The sequence below is a fragment of the Molothrus aeneus genome, chromosome 2 (genome assembly GCF_037042795.1).
Source record: "Molothrus aeneus isolate 106 chromosome 2, BPBGC_Maene_1.0, whole genome shotgun sequence".
Classification (NCBI taxonomy): domain Eukaryota; kingdom Metazoa; phylum Chordata; class Aves; order Passeriformes; family Icteridae; genus Molothrus; species Molothrus aeneus.
Window position 1 is genome coordinate 83,062,247 of NC_089647.1, and position 19,417 is coordinate 83,081,663.

The window sequence follows — 19,417 nt, forward strand, 5'->3', positions numbered from 1 at the left end:
ACCTGACATGAATCAAGTGACAAACTCAAGGCAGCATCTGAAAAAAAAAAATGGGAAAGCAAAGCTCCCTACAAAAAATCCCCTCTGATTTTAGTGAAGTCACTTAAAGCATTTAGACAAGATTTCCTCCTTCTTTCTCTTTTTCTTGAATATAATCAGCTAGTGGAATTATGTCCTCTTCTGCTGGGGTGGTTCTGTGGAAGTTTGATGTCTTAGATCAAAGGAAACCGGAGGTGTAGAATTAGCTAATATTTTAAAAATAAATATCAGTAGAACTTTTTAATTATTGTAAGAAGTTGTTTCACTTAGAATTTATTATAAAGTCTTAGACTAGTGATCTTTTCCTTTCTGTGTCACAGTCCCCCCCCCATGTCTATTAATCTCAAGGCTCAAACACTCTCACTGTTAAGCTCCTTCTAAGGCAATTGGATGATTGGAGGACATTTTTGAGGCTATTGTGAAATGTTTCAGCCATCCTTTTTCTCTATAGTGACAGAAAAATTTTGTTCTCCTATCAAACTGCCTAAAGGTTTATCCTGAGGGTGGTGAGGTGGTGGCATATGCAGATGTGACAAAATAATATCTTTGAAGGCAAAAATGCCACATGAATATATATCTGAAAAGCTTACAGGATCATGAGTGAAGTGGTTCAGTGGCTGCTGAGGGGTAAAGAAAGGTGTGGAGGTGAAGATTGAGGATGATACACAGCTCTTTGCTGCCCATGAGAATGGACAGGCAGTACCTGAAGTCTGTTTCATCTGGTTAAAATCACCATGTCACAAGGGATGAAGAAATCTAAAATGGTGCCTCCTCTGGTTTGTGTGTTTCTTCACAATTCAGGTGCTATCCACCAGGGCAGCTGAGCCTTGAAGCCTCATCCCAATTGAGGGTGGCACTTCTTCAGCAGCTTAGGACAGGGACCATGGCTCTGAAATTCAGTATGTGGGAAAGCAAGCAAGCAGGATTAATGTAGGTTCCCTTTCAAATGAACCCCAGAGCAAGCAGACCTTACTGCAAGGAAAGGTTACTCAATGTGGAATATAAAAGAAATTTTAATAATCTTCACTGTACACAAGAGTTTACAAGGCCTACGAAAGAAGAAGGGAAAAAGTAAGAAGTTGCCAGAATAGCTGTAAAGAGGGATTGCTCAAAGATGCCACTAAAAAAAATACCTGCACAATAATTAATTAAGCTTCAAAATGTCCCTCTGAGGTAGGTAAGTATTATTAAACTAGAATATACAGAATTAATTAAGGTTTGAAGGGAAAAGAAAGGGCAGGAAAAAAAGAAAAAAAGCTGAACAAATTAATGCTAGCCGAAGGGGTAAGGAGAATAAGACTCCTACAGACAGAATCAAGGAAGAAACATATTGTAGGAAGAAAACATTCTCATTAATAATGGAGCCATTATTGGAACTGATTGCCAATGGCTCCCTAAGGGAGGGCAAAGATGCCAGACTCTGTGCAGGAGCAGGAGGAGGGAAGGACATTACCTCCTTGCTTAGCCTATCTTTTCCTTTATGCTGACATTGTGCCAGGCAATCACCTCATTTTCAGACTTTCTTTGGGAAGTGTCTAAAGGAAGGCTATAGAGATGCAGACTCAGGACACCTGCCCAGTGTCTCTGGTGCTCTCTCCCTTAGTGTCAAGACTCAGCCCATACCACAATATTAAACATTTTCATGGAGTTTCATGGGTGTTGCCAATCTAATTCTATTAGCTATCACTGCCAGAGAAGAGAATTGCTACACCCACACCCCTCTGAATTCCAATGGTAAGCTATTTTATCAAGTCTGGAAGTCCAAGCACCCCCATTAAAAGTAAAAAAAAAAAAAAAAAAACCAAACAAAAAAAACACCTTAAACCCAAATCCTATTTTTGGATTTTCTTGGTAAAAGAAGAGGAGACAGACCCACAGTAACAGTCACTGTCACATAATATTCTGAAAAAGGAAAAACAAAAAAGACTACTTAGTATGATGCTTCTAAATAAATGCACTGGATTGAGTTGTGATTGAGTTATTTTTATTCATAACTGCCTGTATGTGCTGTGTTTTAGATTTGTGACTAGAGCACTGTTTATAATATAGTATTAAGGAGCTGTGCTTGCTTAGTACAGGAGTTTTCCTCATACAGTGCTTCTCCCAGAAGAAGGCTGGGGGTGGGCAAGAGATGTGAAATCTGAGGTCTAAATAAAACAGTGGTCTAAATAAAACAGTGGACAAGTCCTTGTTGAAGATGGCCATCTGGCTAATAACCATGAAGAAAAAGCAGAGGCATTCAACAGGCATGCATTTTTTGCCTCAGTCTTCAATAGTACTGATAGACACTGGGTTGCTCAATCCCCTGAGTCAGAGGTCCATGAGTCTAAGAGATTTTCCCTTTGTGGATGCTGAAATTGCAAGTTGTATCAGCTGAATGTTCAGGAGTCCATGTGGCCTAATGAGAATCATCCCAGAGTATTGAAGAAGCCAGCAGAGGTTATGGCAGAACCTTTCTTGATCAACTAAGTTCTTGGGAACCTGGGAAGATCCCTGCTGGCTGGCAGCTTGTCAGTGTTATTCCAGTTTAGAGAAAGAGCATGAAGAAAGACCCAGAGAAACACAGACCTGTTAGTCTAACCTCAGAGCATGGAAAAAATGCAGAAAAGATTATACTGGGTACTGTTGAAAAGCATTTAAAGAGCAGTACCATCAGGCACAGCCAATAGGGACTCACAGTGGGAAAGTCTCGTTTAACTAATTTGATATCCTTCTATGATAAAGTCACCCTCCTCATGGATGAAGGGAAGGTAGTGGATGTAGTTTTTCTGGATCCTAGGAAGGCTTTTGTTACTGTTCCTCACAGCATGGACAAGCTGTCCAGCTGTGGGATGAGCAGGTTCACAGTGCACTGGGTGAACACCTGGCAGAAGGGCAGAGCCCAGAGTGCTGCAGCGTGTGGGGCCACAGCTGACTGGTGACCAGGCACCAGCTGACTCTGGCTTTGTCCAATTTAGAGAAAAGGAGGCTGAGGGGAGACCTCAGTTTTTCTAGAGCTTCCTGAGAATCAGAAATAGAAGGTGAGGTGCTGACCTCTATTCCTAGGGATGCAATAGCAGAACATGGGGGAATGGTTCAAAACTGTACCAGGGGAGCTTAGACTGGATATTAGGAAGTATTTCATTACTGAGACAGTGGTCAAACACTGGAACAGGCCTCCTAGAGAATTTATTGGTGCCTCAAGCCCATCAGTGTTTAAGAGGCATTTGGACAATGCCCTTAATAACTTTTTGTCAGCCCTGAAATAATCAAGCAGTTGGATTGGGTGTTCATTGTAGGTCCCTCCCAACAGATATATTCTAGTCTAGTCTACTTTTTTAAAAATTGTCCTAAAGCCAAAATATTCTTATGAATATGTTTGCAGCTCAGAGTTGTTTTACACACTTGTGCAAACAAATAGCAGTTCATTTTTTTTTTGCAAGCAGTTTGCTGCAAATGCTCATTTAGGGAATTCATTATTCACAACTCATGTTTTGATGTTTGTAATCACTCACCTACTTAGGCACTCAGATGCCACAATGATAATTAGGAAGATATTGTTTCTTTTCCCCAACTGGACGACCTAACATGAATAGACAGAAGTGGTGCCTCAGCAAATCACTGGGGCTCATTATTCTCTCAGGGAACATGTGGAAAAACAGAGAAAGATGAAGGTACTCTGAGGAAAGTAGAATTGTATGTTTGTTGGGTTTTCATATTTATCTGCATTCTCAAATAAATTAAAACAAAATTTGAAAGTTTTTAAATTTCAAGAAATAGGTAAGAGTTGTTCAGATTATTTTCAACTATGTAATATTGGGGTTTTTTATTACATTCTAATTATAATCATGGAAAGTGTCAGCCAGGGTTTGGCTGTATAAGTACAGCTTTCCAAAATATCCAGACAACTCTAACACTTCTTCTGATTACCTGAAATCTCTCTGGACAATGAAAATGTGTGATATATATTCTTCATTTTTTCATTTTAAAACATTAATATCCGTGCCGGTAAAAAAAATTTGTGAAGATAAATCTTGATTATTGATATCAGAATAGTTGTACTAGAGCTCCTAAAGCTTGCACTGTCAGATTTTTACAAATCTGCAGAATCCTAAAAGACAAATTGTTGTTCCTTTGCATAGGATACATGTGATGAAGAGGACAGAGTAATAACATATATCTTTGGTGCTGTTCATTTTTTGGTCTAAGGGAGTGAAGAAGTTGATTTCTTATTCTAATAAATTAAATATTTTTGTTTACTAAAGAAAATGTGGATATTTCTTCTTTCTGTTACCCAAAAGATCATTCAACTCCCAAGGAAGATAACATTCCTAACCATGAAACAGACACATTTTTAAAGGAGTCTAAAAAGCCTCTTTTCATGTCCATGTTCTTTTTTGGATTTCTATTTTACTTTAGAAAATGCATCTATAACTCAATCCTCGTTTATGCTGATTTCTCACAGCATTGGTTAGGAGTTGCAATTTGTAAATACCCTTCATAGAGTCTATTGTAGAACAGGGAGGTACACACTTGAGACACAGACAAACAAAAATACTTTATTCTCAAATAGTAAGGGCCTCCATACAAGAAACCCATGTGGTGTAATTATGATCTTTATTTCAGGGAAGGAACTTTGTACGGTATTCCTGGTTTACTGAGGTCTGATTTTGAAAGAAGGAAAGGATGTTCTTTTCAGAAGTGGAGAGGTAAGAATGGATGTGTTATCAGAGCCATAAGCCATGTCATAAAAGCTGAATTTCTTCCATTCATTCCCCAGAAAACTTCCAGTTTCAGCATTTATGAAGTTATTTTTGGAAAATACTTTTTTTCATTCATATACTAAAGATTTAAAAGAAAAAACAAACACTGGAAAATATTCTACTGAAGATGTTGGTTACTTTGGTCTAGCTGATGTTTCCAGGAAAGAATGCAAATTATGGCTGTATCTTAAAAACTGGATATTAGCAGTTTCTCTTTGAAAATTCTAGCTGCAAATCTTTGTACAATTCTGACAATGTTTGCCTAACACCCTTATAATTTCAGTAATGTTGTGCCTTAGGTGCAGTACATAAGGGTCCTGTAGAGTTCTGAAGCTGATTCTTAGCAAGTCTTTTAAAAAAAGAGCTTCATAATAACTGCAGTAATATTCATATTAGTGTAGAAATACTTATGCAGATATTTTTAGTCTTATTACGTGCAGAAACCTAAAATTACTTTTAGAAATTCTGTTAAAAAAAGAAATCTTCAGTGACTTTTCAGTTTCTATAGTGACTCTTTGAGCTTAATTAAGCTGAAAATAATTTCCTGAAACTAGCTGGCTCATATAGAACAAATCTGGTTTGGCATTTAAACCAGAATTCTAGTTCTTAATAAACTCTGAAACTAAAATGATGTAACAGGAAATGGCCTGGTTAAAACAGCTAATAGAAAGAGGTAAAACTAACTTTGAAAATATTTCTGAGGTTTTCTGCCTCCTTGGGAAAGGCAGTTGAAGTAGACTGTGTATGCTCTTGACATTCGGCGCATCCAGAATATTTGAGACAAACCCAGGAAGGCGGTGAGCCAGAGGAAGCGTGAGGAAGAGCACATTCCCATCAGATCCAGTACATGTTCCTCTTCCTATGAAATCACAAAGACTAACTGAAGGAAATGCTTTTAATTGCACAAGCAATGATTTCTGGGCCTCTCCACAACAAGATATAGTCTATTTTTTTTTTCTGGCAAGCAACCACTGGGCGACTTAGACAGAAAAAGGTGAGCAGTAGGAGAATTAACTTTCAGTGGTGCTTCTGATGATGGCACTGAAAAGCTTTCAGGAAAATTAAGCTGTGAATTTTAATAGAGATATATTTCATTTATTTTTGTTTGACAGCTTTAATGGACCACAGTAATTCTGAAATTTAAAATTCTTACAGTGTTTGTTTATCCAGTGTGTCCAACAGAATAAAGTAAAGAATAAAGGATAGTAAAAGGAACACAGTGAGTTTTCATTTGATTTTAGTTTGTTACATATATGTGAATGTCAATCTCAAGGTAGCTCTGAACAGATCTAATCTTAGTGTGTCTGATTTAAACAGTCTCTTTTCTTTATGTTCCAGAGGAAATGTGTGTGGGTATCTTTCCACTCTAAAAGTCTTAGAAGAGCAGAGGCCAACGCAATCATTTTGGAAGAAGTCCACGGTTGCCTTTTGCAATATTTCCACCATGCCCCTCTTCTATAGACAAATAAAAATTATGCTAAATTTTTAGTCTATTTATCACTTTAATCTAGTTTCCTTTTGTTTGTAGCCTTGATTAAATACAGTAATTCCTATCTATGCTTCTAAAATGAGTTTTCTAAAGTATTTTGTGAACTGTGTGCTGACATCTCACAGACACAGTCATGCACCACAGATTTGGAAACAAAACTAAACAGTGTCCAAATTTCCAAGTGAGCTTTATATAAAGTTTACCGTTACATAAAAGTATAGTTTGTAGAGAAAAGAAAAAAACATCAAAAACTATGTAAAAATTAGTGAGCAGTGTTGCACTACACAAACTATAATCAATTACATTATTTTTTGCCCAGATATAATTGCTTTAGCTATCTCTAATAAAATAAGAGTTCTCCACAGAGATAGTCAGAGACTGGTGTATGAACACAGTTACCATAAATTTTGCATGTGTCAATTTATTTAATTTGAGTAGGTTACAGACTGTGTCCTTATTTTCCTTTCTTACCTCTCTAACATCAGTATCACAGGGTGTAAATTCAGTCAGATCCCAGCTTATAATGGATGGAACACAATAAAATAAACAGAAGTGAGATTAAATAAAGCAAATGCCCAAATGATGCTATGGCAAACAAAAGACACAGGACTGATCCATAACTTCTCAAGAAATATAATTTAGAGAGTAAATGGAAAATAATATCTCTTGGATTCTCCCATGCCAAGGACATATAAATATAGTCAACTCAAAATTAGGGCTACTGTAATTGGGAATGAAAAAATGGAAGCTGGGCCAGAGAGGTCATGAGCAAGACATAAGTTTTCACAAATGTAGTCTTGTACTCTTTTATTACTCCATTTCATTTAACTTGCCAATAAATCAATGTATCCTGGATGACTGAAATGGTCCCGGGCATTGCTTTTAATCACTGTTCATCAATCTGCTTGTGTAGCACCAGGAAAGATAACCAAAGTTCACCTCTGAGCAGAGCACAGTGCTTGGTGACTGGATAACTCCAGACAATAAAGGAAGCAGAGAGTTAGAGCCAATCAACAGAAAACAATAAGGTGGAGGTAGCTGTTTTTCCACCCCTCTTCAGGGCAACTCTTCTAAAACAGACCTTAAAGAAAAGTTTTCTCCACTAAAACCCCAACCCCAGGATCCTTTGCAAGAATAAGCACCTGCCATTAATCTCTGATAGCACAGAGTCAAGACCACTTTTCTTTCTTTTCTGAAGTAAGCTAGAAGCTGCTTTTGTGGGAGACAGCTTTAACTGCCTTCTCAGCTAAGCAGTTTCAGACATTCGTGACTTTCATTCATTCATTCATTCATTCATTCATTCATTCATTCATTCATTCATTCACTCATTCACATTTTCGCTCCTAAAATAACACCCTACCTAGACAAAAGATTCTGGGATATTCCTCTTCACCTATCTGCTCTTTGGAATGGATGACTAGCAGGTGAGTCAACAGAGGGCTAGTGGAAATGCCTGAAATGTGGACCCCACTTCCAACTGTTTAACTGAAGACCCATCATCTCAAAACCTGTCTTGTTCAGTGACAGGTTCTCTTAGAGTATTCTCTTAGAGTCTAAACTGCATCTGATTCACACCTCAAGGTCTCTGTTTATTTTAAGTCTCTGAAGAGGGATCTGGACAGGCTGGATTGATGAGCTGCAGCCAGTGGTATGAAGTTCGATAAGGTTAATGCCAAGTCCAGTATTTTGATGGCAACAACGCCACGCATCACTAAAGTCTGAGGGAAGAGTAACTGGAAAGCAGCACAGCAGAAAAGGACCTGGAAGTGCTGTTGAACAGCTGCTGAACATGAGCCAGTGTGTGCCCAGGTGGCCAAGAAGGCCAATGTCATCCTGGCCTGCATCAGTAGTAGTGTGACCAGCAGAAGCAGGGCAGTGACCATCCTGCAGTGACCATTGTCTCTGGTGAGGCCATGCCTTGAGTGCTGTGTCCAGTCCTGGCCCCTCACTACAAGAAAGGCACTGAGGTGCTGGAGCAAGTCCAGAGAAGAACAAGAAAGATGAAGGGTCTAGAGAGTGAGTTCTGTGAGGAGAGGCTGAGGGAGCTGGGGGTGTTTGACCCTGAGAAAAGGAGGTTCAGGGATGACCTTTGTGCTCTCTAGAACCACCTGAAGGAGGCTGTAGCCAGGCAGAGGTCAACCTCTTCTCCCAGGCAACCAGCGACAGGACAAGAGGAAATGGCCTCAAGCTGCCAAAGGGGAGGTTTAGGTTAAACATCAGGAAGTGTTTATTCACTGAAATGTTTGTTAAACTTTGGAATGGAATACCCAGGGAAGTGGTGGAGTCACCATCCCCAGAAGTGTTCAACAAATGACTGAACTTGGCATTTAGTGTTATTGTTTAGTTGGCCTGGTGGTATTTGGACACACCGGTCTGGTGAGGACTTCCAGAAGGACTTCTGGTGTCCCTTCCAGAACATCTGGTGAGCAGATATATAGATAGATAGATAGATAGATAGATAGATAGATAGATAGATAGATAGATAGATAGATATTTGTTAAAATACTGCATGGAAGTGAGGAGTAGTCAGGACTTGTGAGTTGAGCAGAAATATCTCTGTTCACATGAAAGTCATTCAAACAAATAGCTGCTGCTGTTCTATTATTCACAAGCATTGAGTTAAACTGGTGTCTGGCCAATAGTGCGAAAATAGCTGTAGTCTTCAGTGTGCTGTCTCATATACAAAAAATGAACATATACGAAGTGAATTTATTTAAATGCATTGGTCTCCATTTTTAGTCATTGCTATCACTATTTCGTGACAGCCATTTGTCACAAATAATTTAGCAGATGAGTATGTGTTCTCTCAGCCCTAACTGTAAAGGACACATTAAGATCTTGGTAATAGCCTATGTGCCACAATTTTTGGGAACAAATCCATGCCTATGCCATATTATATTAAACAGTGTTCCATTAATAATGTTATATAATTAGTCACACCAACTCTCATAATAAGTTACTACAGTTGTAACAGTAGACATAGTTATAGAAAGGAGCCTTTTCTGACTTAAGAACATATTTTGGTTGCAGACAAAATGGTTAACTCCTAACTTGGACACCAGAATCATATATTCGTTCCTATAAGCTGTCACATCTGGGAACAGTAAGCAAAGATTAACTGTTTCCTTAAAATACTGCCCTAATTTAAAAAACTTGAAATTGGGAAAATAAAATTTTTAGAAAGATATGTTACAAGAGCTCTGAAAACTACCTATCCAAGAAAACTTCTAAAGAATTTTAAAATGTTCATTTTCCACAAGGGGACAGGAAACCTTTTAAAATCTGTACCCAAACAAACAAAGAAATGAAATGGAGAATTGTCAATAAAAGTTACCAAGATGCTCATTCAGAGAGATTCGAACTTGCTTCTTGCGTGTGGGAGGTAAAATCCCTTAAAGGTTGCTGTGAGGAAGTGCCTAACTTTCTTGAGCTTCTGAAGGTGAGGAACGTTTCCCGACAAAAGTTCACCTGAAATAGTTACACAATCATTCAAAAAATTGACCGTGTTGCTCAGGAATTCCCAAACAAAAAAAGGCCTTGTTTGAGCTGAGCCTGAATCCCTGAGTACAGTAGAAAAGCACCATTTACTGCTGAGATGCAAAAAAGCATGTAAAATCTCAGTGACTTATCCTGACAAAGATGACAGCATTAACAAAGAAGAACACACTATATTATACACCATTGTCACCTTATTCTTCAGGAAAGTCCCATAAAGATGTCAAAAAATTACTAAGACTACTAGGAAAAGGGAATCTGCAATTATTAATAAGGAGATTTGGGGTATTTTCACTAATATTTCTTGATCTTCTTCCAATATTTTGCTTGCAGGAGAGTAGGACATTAGTGAAAACCAGTTAATGCTTCCATTCTATAGCAGCATTGATAGACCCAGAAAAATGCAGATTTGTATTGGAGAGTGACAGCATGTAGAGGCTAGCAATGTTCTCAAAGAATTGGTGAGGCAAATGAAGAGTGAGAAATGGATGGCAGCAAATTCCAGACCCATGTCATACATTTGTGCCAACGGTGATCACCAGTTATCCTTTCATTTCCAATCCAACACTGATCTCCCCTAAATTCTCCCTGAAAATATTTAGGCATAATGTACTGGGGTTTATTATGACTTTATGTTTCCATTTAACTAAACTTGTTAATTCAGGAAATGTACAGAAATTTTTTCAGAATTCTAAGTTTTCTGTACTTGCTACAATGGAAGAACAGTATCCAGAAGGAGAGGCTAATCCTGGGATACTGGTGTTTACCACCTGTACATGTAAATCAATGTATTATATAAAGCCAAAAGTGAATAATTGTTCCTGTCATTTTGATGTTTTAAAGATTGTTCACAGGAATTTGGCAACTCTTATTTGATTTCAGCAACATTTAACCATAGCAAGGCTACTCTGAGAGAGGAACCTGGGCAAAAGTAGTGGGATATAAGCCTCTATCCAATTCGGTTTTGAGACTACTAGTATTTATAGAAAACTAGCTTTTCTTTGTTTCTTTGTCTTGGTCTTCTGGAAAAAGAAAAGAAGAAGCCTTGATAATGTTAAATTGCACTAGAAGGAGTCTGAATTGTCAGATAAGATACTGCATTATGGTGGTTGCTTCTGTAGTAAATAAAATAATAGTATTCATGTAGACTCATTGTTTTCTGAAATGCTTGCACTGTGGCACCATGAAAAAAAAAGGGGAAACCCAGCTGAGAAGTAAAGGCTCACGATATGTCTGTACTCGCTCAGCTGTTCTTTCTCTAATGCCTGCCCAAAGAAAATATGTTCTTTAATTCCTATCTGCACTTGTAGATGTTCAATATTTAGTGACAATATAATGAACATCATACATTACAGACCAGCAGCCACGTATGGTGCTGGAGAGCTCGGCTGAGGTTTGTTCCCCAAGGACTTTGACTGACCACTCTGCTAGCACTAACAAATGGTGGCATATTTTTGTGACTGGGATTTCAGTCCTTGTGGGGCCGATCTAAGAACAGTAAACTAACTTTTAACAAGTGACCTAAGTTACATTTGAATTCAGTCCTCCAGAAAAGCAAATACCAGAACATTAAATTGCACCAGAATTTAGTCTGTAAGGTGGGTTCTCAATGACTGACTGATGATCAAAATCTAATTAGTCTGTTTAGTGAGCCTAGCATGTTTGATTTTGTTTGTTAAATCATTAAATTATACCTCAAATATTCTGCACTCCTGCAGTATGCCTTTTGAGCCCAGTACTGCTGTAGTTTGAGTAACCATTCTCGCTAGACTTTGCTTAATAGACCTTATATTTTATGTTTTGAATGAACAACTCATACAGGGTTGAGCCAAGGGCTTAATCACTCTTAATACAATAAAGCAGCACTTTAAAATATTATTAACCTCATCTGTCTAGATTTGGAACTAATAGACCATTGTGTGTGTATTGTCTTTATCCCTGCCAGTTATGTACATATTTATTAATCCACTCTTCCAGAGGAAAAATTTCTAAAGGAAAACCAACAGTAACCTTCAAGTGAGCGGGCACAGGTTAGAAGGGCACTAATTAAATGTCAGACTTGACAGATTAAAATTATGAAATTTAAAATCACCGTGGAGCTCTTTGTCATTGTCAAATTAGGAGTCAGTGTGATGAGGAGCATGGAAGTGAATGGTTTAATGGATTGAATGGGAATGTGGCTTAGCAGCAGCCTTTTCTTGAATTCAGATCAGCCTGTAGTTCAGATCAAAGGCTGCTAGTTCAATTTCACATTCAAAAAGAGTTGTAGCTTACCTGCATCAGTAATAGATGTGTATATATGTACGTAGGCTTAAAAGAAAAAAAAAGGAAAAAAAAATTGCAGACAAATACTTTTCATGAAAAATAAGTTTTGGAGATGATTTATGTATTTAGATTAGGATAGCAACATCATTTTTCCATTATTTGGTTATGATGGTTTTAATGAGATTTTAAAGTCAAGGTGTTCATGAACTGCTCATTATTTTCTTTAGAAAGGAAATTTTCTGCTTAGAAAAGTGAAAGATAGGGAATGCTTAGTTCTGGATAGGCTATGTTAAAGGAAAGAAGGCCAAATTCAAGTGAGCAGGCCACATCCTGACAATACTTGTACTAGCAGACATTGGCAAAATGCTGCTGATTTCAACAGCATTTGCACCATGAATTGTATTGAATAAAATGAAAAAGAGAATAAATAAAATGTCATGGATAAAAACACTGATTATATGTAAGTTTGCTTTATGGAGAAATGCACTTAAATTGTTGACATTGTTAGAAGTTTCATTTGCACACACACATATATATGCACAGATGTACATGCCTAAATATTTATATACGTAAAAGTGTATGCAATGTCTTACAGACCTCAGTCATAGAAAATCTAGTGATCTGCCTTGTGTAAATTAAATCAATAATGTATGAAATTAAAATATTTCCCCTTATTTGATCATTATTTTTATGTTCATAAAATTTGCAATAATCCTCAACTCCTTTCTTAAACAAATCAGAAAATTATTACATTGCCATTCTGAAACAACTTCCAATGCAGGAACCTTCATTCAAACATGGTTTTGAATGATATAGGAGATACTGTACAACAGCAACTGAAATCAATAGGATTGGTTTTTAAACAGGATTTGGTAGTTATTTAAACTAGTAGGAAGTCTTTTAAACCATTGGGAATCTTTCTATTGAACTCAAAAGATGTTGGATCAAAGCTGAGTTCTTTAATCAATATATCTAAATTTACATTACAAAAAGCATCAATAAAAATGTCAAGCCATTAATCGCATTCATAATGTTTGGGTTTTTTCTTGAGACAAGCGATACATTATGACAAAATTATGCCAGGTATCTCTTGTCCCATGATCCAGTTTCATCCAGGCACTGTTTAAGACATCTGACAGAACTGGCATCTTCAATTCAAATGCTGATTTGTAGTTAGATGTCTTTAGCATACTGTAAACCCCACAATCAAGGCATCTACCTCCTACAACAATGTGCACATGCATTGAACAGGGAGACAAGACTGAATGTGAGACTACAAAAGCATTTCTGGGGAACTGTGCCTGATACCTTCATGTGAGATGATTCAAATGCAATCCTATCAGATCTCAGATAAATCACTAATCTGCCATGATCACTGACACCCCAGGCAGACACAGCAGTTCTTCAGCCATCACTCTGAGAAAATTTCCTTAATTCACAAGCTTTATACAGGATTCTAATCTTTCCTGACTGTGGTCAAAGAGACAAAAAGAGCCACATCACAATTTTTCAATATTCTTAACAAAAAGAGGGATGTAGAACAGTTACATAGCATCCCGGAAAAAAAAAAAAATTTTCTGGAAAAAAAGAGAGACATCTTCTAGTGCCACCGAAACCAAAATGAGACGCCCTACATATTTCACCTACTGGAGTGATTTTACTCCAAAGAAGATGCTTTGGAAATAATAGTATATCTCACCAAGCATTAAAGGACTAAAATTATTGTAGGAAAAAAAGTGCATGTACTATTTTTTCCCTATCCTGCATTTACAGTATCCATGCAAATCGAACACATGGATTTCTAACTACAATACAAACAGAAATTCCCAGAAAAGGGGAGGAAAATAATTTAGGCTAATCTGAATCAGACAGTCTGGAAAACTGCTCTTGGATTTTATGGATGATATCATAAAGGCCCAAAATAGTGCTATGATTTGATAATAAAAATAACTATAAACCAACCAAACAAAACGAAATTAAATTAAACCAGATTAAACTAAGACAGAATCTAGTGGAAGACCTGGTAAACTCCCCTTGTGTGGCTTCCACCACTGACCCTTAAACTGTACACTCTTTCAGTTGCAAAGTCACTTGCAAAGAAATATGTTTGGAGAGGAAGAAGTCACTAAGCATAGGCACCCAAGAGAACATTTTAAAGCAAGAGATAAACAACTTCTATAAAACCATATTCAAGCAGTTTATCTCAGGAACAAGAAACTCTGTGGGGGTTTTACATAAGTATTCCAATCTCTTCAACCATCTGAGTTGACCCATGTTAACGGTTTTCTTAGAGGTATCAAAGGATATTTTTCTATAAAACATTAGTCAGCATTGTCACTTTTTGGCATGGGAACAAGTATGGCATGAATGAAAGAATACAGCATACAACTGAGAAGTCACTTAGTTCTGTCATGGATTCTATTAACTGCACAATAAATTAGCAGTTTCTTGTGTTTCTGCATGAGCAAATAACCATTGCCAATACTGACCACTAATTTTCCAGTAGCCACTGAGTATCTTCACTTTAAACTTCAATGAGAATTTCTTCTCTTGTAAGAAATGGTTTCAAGTTTTGCAAAGAAAGCAGATACTTCCACATTTAAGACAGACACTTCTACATTTATATCCACATGAAGTTCATAAAATTACCAGTCATTCTAAAGAGGTTATGATGCCAAATAAGTGACATTTATAAAAGGCCTTTTCCTCATTTTTTCTCTTTTATGAGCACTTCCTAAATTATTTAAAAAATGCCAGTGATTCCTCTTGAGTTCAAAACTTTCATTTGCCAGAGTCATACATTATTTATCCATTCCAAAATATCACAGTGACATACATTTTCAGTACATTATCTTATCAAGGGGTGCAAGTCACTTAGAAGAAAAAACCTTTAGTGCTGCTTTATTTTAAAAGGATCTGATTAATCCCTTCCTGAGAAAAGCCCTCTAAATTGTACAGCTGCATATAAGCAGCCCCACCAATAGTAGATCTTGGCAGGAAGCTCAGAGAAGATGCAGGTGGGCTCAGCCAGTGCAGGAGATATCCAGACAGTGTCTGCTCCTGTGGGACAGCTTGGTGAATTTTTCTCTTTTTCTGGAGCTTCCCCAGGAGAGACCAAGCCATTGCATGGTCCTTTACTCAGACCTCCAGCCAAGGAGGTGCACTTGGGGTGTGTGTCAGCACAGGTCAGGCTGCTGGGCTGGTCTGTGCAGCTCCACCCAGGTAGATAAGCCTAAAGCCACTCATCCTGTGTGCCATGTTCTGCAACTCTTTTGAAAATATTGGCAATTCTGTGTAGTGTTAAAACCTCCTTTATTTTTCAGTATTTTTTCCTTACTTTCCAGATTCCCACATTGGAATCCATTTTATTTGTTGCCAGTCTTTGAGTTTAGGGGTCAAAGGATGAACACCGGTCTTGGTTTCTGGGTTTGCTTGGCCACTTGAGAGTTGCATGGACCTATCTCTCCTTATGCACTTCATCTGTAAAAGTACTTGACATGACCCTGTTGGGCCAGGGAAGAAACACAAATTGTGTGAAATTACTCTGGATGGCTGACCCCGAGGTCATTAACCCAACCAATGTCTTTTAGGTGGTTAGAAGGAGAAAAGGACCACAAAAAGAGGCATCCCATGTGCAAAAATACAACCAGTAAAACTGGGGGTGGGGGTTTGGAGGAAATAGGTCACAAAAGTATGTATGGTCATCCATTGTGACTTACACACAAGTTTCTTGTGGTGGATGGGTAATGCAGAAGGACATATTTTGGTGAACAACACAGCTAACAGAGTCTAGATTCCTGCAGATTTGTGAAACAACAGATCTATTAGTTGGCTATAAAGGCTGAGTGGAGCTTTTCCTAGAGCTGGAACATTCACAATATTCCTCTTTTGCTCAGAGTCTGGTGTCTAAGAACTGAGTTTTTCTCTAAGTGGTGTCTCTGGAAAGATTTTTCTCCTCTGTATATCTATTTTATTCAAACTTTGAAGAAATTAGAATCTCTCAGATCTTTTCCCTCCTGCCAGCTATGACTGAAATTGGCTAGAGCTTCCAAAGTTATTAAGGAGACACACATATAAAGAAAGAAGTGCACACACTATAATTGCATAAACTGCTGTATGACAGAGACCAAACATCATAACCATGGCCCAGAATGGATAAAGGTTTTCTTCCCAGTGAATAGAGGTTGAAGGAATATGTTTGTCATGCAAAATTACCCTCTCAAGACATACTCACAAGAGGTGCAGAACCAGCTGGGTTCCAGGCCTTCACCAGCCATATCAACATAGCATAGCAGGGCACTTAGTCCTTTTGGCATGCAGCAAGTGCATCCTGCCAATTACATTTGGCAGCTGCCACTGGATTCAACCTTGATAAAGAATAACAGACAACCTGACTCAGGGAATTGCTGGTTGGACATGGTGATGTTTCCTTTAGGTGATCTGAGCGAAGCAGGTACACAGTTTGCTTTTGTGTCATCTCACAAATTGGGGAACCAACCTGCAGCACCTGTACAACATGCAGATCACTGAAGTACAGTTCTCAGTTCTGGGTAATATTACACAGCCAGCAGCAGGGTTGTGCTGGCATTGAGGCTGCTAGGGACACTTTCAATCTGTGAAAACAGGTGCATCTGTGGGAGCAGTGCAGCAAATTTACTTTGTACTGGAATAGAACACTGGGAACTCATAGGGAGACTCTACCAGTATCAGAGCTATCAGAGAGATCAGGAGGTAAGTAGTACCTGATTTAGTTTCTCTCTAGCTTGTGAAGCTTTTTGAAGGAAAAGTATAGGATTTTTTAAGTGATACTCTCACAGGTGGTGGTAGTCCCACAAAAGTCATTGGCCACCAATTGGCACTAATTACATGAATGGGAATTCATTATTTTAATTCGAAAGTTTAAAAAGTAGTGTTCAGGAGTGAAGAGTGCTGGTGGTCACTCTTTTCAGCCATCCTGAAAATGGTCAGCACTTCCAGCAAGATGCTTGCTCTCCCCTCACTTACTGTAGGGAAGGTCATTGGGACTAGCTTGTAAATGCTACGACAGTCTGTTCAAGCAAACATAACCTGCAGCAAAATGTGGATTGTCACGTGAATTCCTGCTTGGCAGAAGCCAGGAGCTGTTCTACAGAAAAGCAGTGGCAAGAGCTATACAAATAGTAACATCCAGCATTGTTGGACTGAAAGAGAATGCTTGCCCAAATGAAAACATAAGTCCAGAAGGAAACACCTGGGTCACCAAGTGTCCCCTGAGATCTCAGACAGTGCATTGTATAATCACTTGCATATATGTATTGAGTTCCCCCTACTCCCAACAGAGACTTTCCCTGAAATTGAATGCTTCACGATAATGCGTGCAAGTGCTGAACAATCAGGTACTAAAACTGTTTGCTTAAGAGTCTGTATTAAAGCATGATGATGAAGAGGTCAAGTAAGATTTGTTATCATGATTTTTAAACTGTCATTCAGATGGTTTCTAATTTAGGACAAAAGTGATCGAATAGGAAGTCATCCATAAATTTAAAGTAATTGCTCTCACTACATTGGAAAAATCTAGCAGCAGATTGTTGTAAACCCTTAAAAATCAAAGAGGTAGAGATACAACCACAAAAACAATCTGTAAATTTGTAATCATATATTCTTAAGGAGCTGTTTATCACTACAGAAAAATAGACATTGCTCACTAAAACAGGAAAATTAATCAGACAGCATTAATTCTAGTACTGTAGCTGTTAATGAAGATCAATCTGTATAACCCCACTTCTGGTTATGGGGTAGAGTATTTTTCCATTTTTTAGAGGCTAATTTGCTGGTTTCAATAGACACTACATATTCAACCATAAACAACGTGAAACAGATATCCAGTGAGTGTCAGTGAAATCTGGTAAAAATAATTACATTAGAAAAGGAAGTGGAGCTAGATGAAATGTTTTCCAAAGTTTAAAAATACAAGATAGCACTTTCCAAGCAGTACCAAATAAACTTGGAGCTTAGAAGCTGATGAAAGTTTATTGGAATTCACGTGTCTGTCTCTTTTTGGCAGAAAGGAAAGTAAAATTGCACAAATTAATCCCTTACCAGCATTTACCTCAGAAACTTGAATATTTTTTTAAATGTCGTACCATTGTGAATGATTCAATATTTTGAAAATAGAGAAGAAAAGAAAAATAAAGTCAATATTACGTGTTTGTACAGTCCATTCTCTGTGTCTGATATCATACACCAAACACGAGAACCTTTTCTTGCATGTATCATTCCTATAAATTAAGATGTGATATTTCATCTGCAAAATGAATTGCAATTTCAGTCTGGATCCCAAGGCCCAAATGTGACAAAAAACCAAGTAGCCAGACTTACTAGCAGGCCTGGTGAATCATGCTGGTTATAAGAGATCATGTATTACTTTTATCCATCTATTCATCTGTTCTGTGTATAAATAAAGCATGTAATCCCTTTAAATAGATCTTTGTAGTGGATTGCTTTACAGAAGCCCTAAAAAAATGATGAAAAAATAGTACATATGAAAACAAGACTGTCTTTACTTATGTGCTCCCTTAACAATGTCATAAAACACTATAAAAATCCAGAAATCAGTGTGAAATAATTTATTCTGACTTCTTTGAGAGTGATGTAATGTTTGGACACTATTTTCAGTGACAGCAAGCCAGGACATTTTCATATTGTGAGTCTAATCCCTGTAATTAATTACTGGGGTGTTTTATTATTGCCTTGATCTAACTGAATGACTTTAAGGAGATAAAAATTCTGTGGCTCCATTAATAATATACAGAGACACAGATGATATGGAATGCACCTCATCTTAGTTCCATCAGTCTAGATATCTAAAATTTAGATTAATTCTCCTAACAAGTCATCCAGGTTCCACTCTAATGAATTAGAAAAGCAGATCTTCTAAAGGTGGTGATTACCACCTATTTCAGAGAGGGTGAGTTGTTCCTGCCTCCAGTTGTCTCCTTCAGCCTCATGTCCTGATGCAGCCATGCATGCAGGTAAGGAGGGTGTTACCTCCCTGGTAAGTCATGGTGGGCGGGTATGAGGTGGCTCGCCTAGGGCACAAGGAGCAGATGAGTGACAAAGGAATGAGGGAGCATGAGCCCCAGCCAGGGGCTGCTCAGGGGAGCAAGCTGGTCACCACACAGCAGAGAGAGAGACTGGACACGTGAGGAGGCTCCAGGTGTGTCCATGCACCAGGTGATCCCAGGGTGCTCCTAGGGTGGATTTACCTAAATGAGGAGCTGATCTGAAAATAGTTGTTGTATAGCTTCAAACTACAGATACTTAAATTTAGGTGTCCACTCAAAGGCCACTGTGTGTGAGCTGCCTTTATAGCACAAGGGGGCTATAGGATCTTTAGGTCTAGATTTAG